Here is a 4,582-nt window from a genome sequence, read left to right as displayed (position 1 = left end):
CTTGCCGATTCTTGATTACATATGACCGCGTGTTAATATCTGGCTCACAAAGTGGTTTTGCATGATTGCATGTGATCAAGTAAGAAGTGTTGAGAGCTGTGGAAGTTTGAGGATGCTGCTTGACATAAAGTTTTCCCTATTCATTCACCTTAACCCTAACCTTAAAAAGTGAATTCCTAACCCAAAATATCATGGCCATTGTGTGTCTTATCTGAAATCATGAGATGGAGCAGTGGGCCAGGACAAAACTGTTCATGATGCAGCAGAGCCACGTGTCATATTCATGTCATACAACCTGACAGCTGCGAGGCAAGGCTGTCTAATTTTGTTTCCTCTGCCTTTCCTACTTGAGGTGGAGGGTGCTTTCACATCTGCAGAGAAAAAATAAAAAGACTGAAGAGGCACTTTTGATATTTGATACCGAAATGTAACAAACTTATTTAGGCATTTTTCTTAAATGAAGTAACATATCAGCAAAAAGAGTAACGTGTGTGTTCATGATGCAAAATACTACACCAGTAAAACACTTAAAGCTGGAGGTGTCTCTGGATTGTAGTGGTTAACATGGTTGCTTAGTAAGCAGAAGGACACTGGGTTGATTCCTGCTGGAGACACAAACCTGCTTCCTGGGCCTTGTGTGTTAAACTCAAACGTGCTGACGAGATCATGATGAGGGTGCAATCCAACGGAGCTTTATTATGAAAGCATACCGTACACGTGACCAGCTGCACATGACATAGATCATTCCTGAAGACTGCAGTGACAACATATGACACCTATGATTTGTTTAAGAGTCATGACTGATACCAGTACTGATACTGGTAGTACCAGTAAATTAGAGGAGATTATGGTCCCCATGTTTTCACTATGGCCTGCTCTCTTTGTGGAACCACAGCAAAATCAGCTGAAAAGACCTTCTTAGCTTTATGTGTATTAATCAGATTTGAATGAACATAAACGTGTGTTTAATGTCACAGTTGTTTTGTGCTCTGGAGGCCTGAAGATTAGATCACAACTCAGATGAAAGCGAGAAAAGACAATGAGGAAGTTTGGTTACACTTCACTTACGAAAGCGAAGCCATTCAAACATCTTCTGATCTCATTAACCCCTTTTCTTTATTTGATGTTAAATTTCATGGATTTAATATAAAAATATAAATGATTTATTTCAATCACATATACAGTGGCTTGCAAAAGTATTCGGCCCCCTTGAACTTTTCCAAATTTTGTCACATTACAGCCACAAACATGAATCAATTTTAATGGAATTCCACGTGAAAGACCAACACAAAGTGTTGTACATGTGAGAAGTGGAACGAAAAACATACATGATTCCAAAACATTTTTTTACAAATAAATAACTGAAAAGTGGGGTGTGCGTAATTATTCAGCTGGAGCTGTTTTGCAAAGAAGAATGGGCAAGGATTTCAGTCTCTAGATGTGTAAAGCTGGTAGAGACATACCCCAAAAGACTGGCAGATGTGGTTGAAGCAAAGGTGGTTCTACAAAGTATTGACTGAGGGGGCTGAATAATTACGCACACCCCACTTTCCAGTTATTTATTTGTAAAAAATGTTTGGAATCATGTATGATTTTCGTTCCACTTCTCACGTGTACACCACTTTGTATTGATCTTTCACGTGGAATTACAATCAAATTTATTCATGTTTGTGGCTGTAATGTGACAAAATGAGGAAACGTTCAAGGGGGCAGAATACTTTTTGCAAGCCACTGTATATGAGATATGATTTCTTCATTTGTAACATATTCTGACTTTTGATGACATCTCAAGCAATTTTAAGTATTCCTGTGTTTCAATCTTAACTATAATTTACGCTGACTATGATGTCAGCTGATTTATAATTGAAAGGTCACGTCTGCAGGAACATAGGCTAGGCTATCAAAACAGAGACAGTGATGTATCGGTTGAAACATGATAATAATCTGCATAATTAAATTAACGTGTTACAAAAAGCAGCCCTTCAATGCAGCAGACTCAGACAGTGAGTAGCCAAAATAGCTCACTGGACCTTTAGTATTTATAGCAGTCACTGGATCACCTTCCTCTCCACAATCACTGCTCTGTGGTCGGCCTTATGTAATGCACAAGTTCTGGCCACTCCTACTCCTACGGCACAGAGAACTGAAAGACAGCGCAGTCGTCTCACATCTGGAGCTCTTTCACTTCTATATCTCACAGAAGAACCAGCAGCTGCCAAAGGTAGGAAGTTGTCTCAAATAAGCAGCGGTTTTCTACTTCTGCTCCCGTTTTCATGTTTTAAAAACTGCACAGACAGTCAGCTGTGGCTCTGTCGCTAATTCAGCTGCTTTTTATGTACTGTTCAGCGAAAAGCTGTAACGTGTTTGTTCACGACTTCTTTATAGCTGCTTGATAACTCTTCTCGCTCTCTGCAGGACCGCTGGGTAATGGCTGCTCCCAGGACTTACCTCTCGCTTGCCGTCTGTCTTTTTCTGGGACATCAAACTGTTGCCATAAGCGATGCTCCCTGCCAGCTCTCCACTTGGAAAAAAGGCTTCAAAACCTTCATGGATCGCCACGTTCGCAATGGAACTCCTACGACCCTTGATCAAAATGAGTGGTTTAGTTACATTAAGAATATCGGGGACTGTAGCAGACCCACACAGTCCTTCCTTGATCCAAAGGAACTGAAGAGGGTGAAGGCCGTCTGCTCAAAGAATGGAGGAAAGACGTACAAGGATAACCTGTGCATCAGCCAGCAGCCTTTCACCTTTGTCACAGTGAGAAGTGTTAAGGACACCTGTGGTATCAAAAGTGTCCAAAAGGACACCAAACACCTGATCCTGGCCTGTGAAGTGTTGGACAACGAGTGTGTGCCGGTCCATTTTGAGGGAAACCCCACGAACCTGAAGCCTGATAACAATGCCAAAGCCTGCCAGGACCCCAGGATAAGCCATGCTCCCAGCTTAAAAACGACATGGCTCTGGTTGTTGTTTACTTTGTTATTCCTTATAAGCTTTTTTTAAATTGATTAATTAAATGTTATGGATTTGTTTTTGTTTTTTTATCTGAAGGCTTTTCAATTCAGTTCACATTTCAGTCATGAAATTTGATTTGGAGTTTCTGACTTCAAAGCAATATTAAAACAAACCAAAAAAGTCAAGTATTCAGTTATTTAAAGATGGATTTTTGTAACAAATGTTGCTACTTTTTTATGCATGTACTGCTCAGGTGAGTCTGTCTATGAGTTTGATTTGAATAATTTGATTGTGGACATGGCAGACATGGTGTGCAGGGTTTGAATAACAACAGTGGTCTCTTGAGACTGACTCAAAAATAAAATTATTGGTGCTAAATTATGAGCCCATGAAGAGTAAATTTAATAAAAATTCTCAAAAAGCAACTGCAGGAATTTTTCTTTCATCTTTCTCTGACACAAACTCAACGAATCGCCCCAATCCATCCACGTCTTTTATTTTAATCCACCAGTAGTTAGTGATTCATGTTTACAAATGAGGTAGATGACAACCATGTGAAGATTGTGTCTCTAGATTTGTCTTGTTTTAACTGATTTGCCTGCTAATTAGTCCACAAAAGCTACAGTGAAAGTGCAGCAATTAGACAGCAAACCCATTCAAGCTGCACAGAAGACTGATAATAACTATTGTTTGGGTGAGCTTTGTTTGGAGCAGCTGATATATTTATTATACATTCATAACAAGAAGTCTCGTCACACCAGTAGTTCAGTTTCAAAATTCAAGAAATTAATATTTTCTTTGTTCTTCCTTCCAGCAAATTAAGCAAATGGGTTTGTCGTCTGTCAGTGATGAAAGTATCGGTACCTCACTGTGTGTACACTTATTGCATGCGATGCAAAAACCACAGGAAATATCAGACCATGAAGACGCGTGCACTTGAAACTCAAATTGCTCATCACTATGCTGAATAGCTTAACATGCACATGATGGCAGTTTAACTAAATGAAATAAGAGTTTTCAGGTGTGGTTAAATACAGATGTAGTCTGAGATTAAGAAAAAAATCAGCATATGAGCTGCTTTCAATCACAATCTTAACACATCTTTGCCACAGTGCCTCTCTGGTCTCTGCTGATTCAGATTAGCACCCTCTGCTGGTTTCTTCTTACGTTTCGACCTCCTGAGATGAGAAGTGGATCCATAGGTTTGCCAAGCTGACTTCTTTCTACCTCTTCAGGGGTTTTTTATACTTTTGAGGATGTAGTCAGTGAAGTGACGTATCTTAGACGCAGCTTGTTAATGAAAAGGGAGAAAGGTGTCACAGAAATCTAAAATAAATTGATTTTACACACAAATGGGTTGAGGGGTTCTCAAAAAGAGAACAAGAAGAACCACAAGCACAGAATCATTTATAGGCACGCTATTTACAAGTTCACAGGTTGCAATAGAGATTGTTACAGTTCACAGGCACTGCTATTTTTTGCGAGTGTGTTTGTGCATTTGGTTATGATCTCTGCAATTTGAGTTCTTGGTGTTGCCCTCTGATAATAAAGGAGGGTTGTGGCTATTTATGTGGCCTTCTCTTTAGCGCTGCCCTTCCTTGGCGTCTCTCATCTCATTACGTGT

The 4,582-nt window shown here is 39.7% G+C and overlaps 2 long non-coding RNA genes across 2 annotated transcripts; one reads left to right on the top strand and one right to left on the bottom strand.

The window, feature by feature from the left end:
* Positions 1-67: 67 nt before the first annotated feature.
* LOC309718106 lies at positions 68-2,114 on the bottom strand. Its single transcript, XR_014279868.1, has 3 exons — positions 2,031-2,114; positions 620-725; positions 68-371 (listed from the first exon to the last, which is right to left on the bottom strand). It is a non-coding gene; the product is annotated as an uncharacterized lncRNA (long non-coding RNA).
* A 5-nt stretch (positions 2,115-2,119) lies between these two features.
* On the top strand, positions 2,120-3,383 carry LOC309718105. The gene is made up of 2 exons (XR_014279867.1): positions 2,120-2,221; positions 2,416-3,383. It is a non-coding gene; the product is annotated as an uncharacterized lncRNA (long non-coding RNA).
* Positions 3,384-4,582: the final 1,199 nt, after the last annotated feature.

The sequence above is a fragment of the Aulonocara stuartgranti genome (assembly GCF_965226115.1).
Source record: "Aulonocara stuartgranti genome assembly, chromosome: 11".
Classification (NCBI taxonomy): domain Eukaryota; kingdom Metazoa; phylum Chordata; class Actinopteri; order Cichliformes; family Cichlidae; genus Aulonocara; species Aulonocara stuartgranti.
This window is presented reverse-complemented; position numbering and strand designations above follow the sequence as displayed.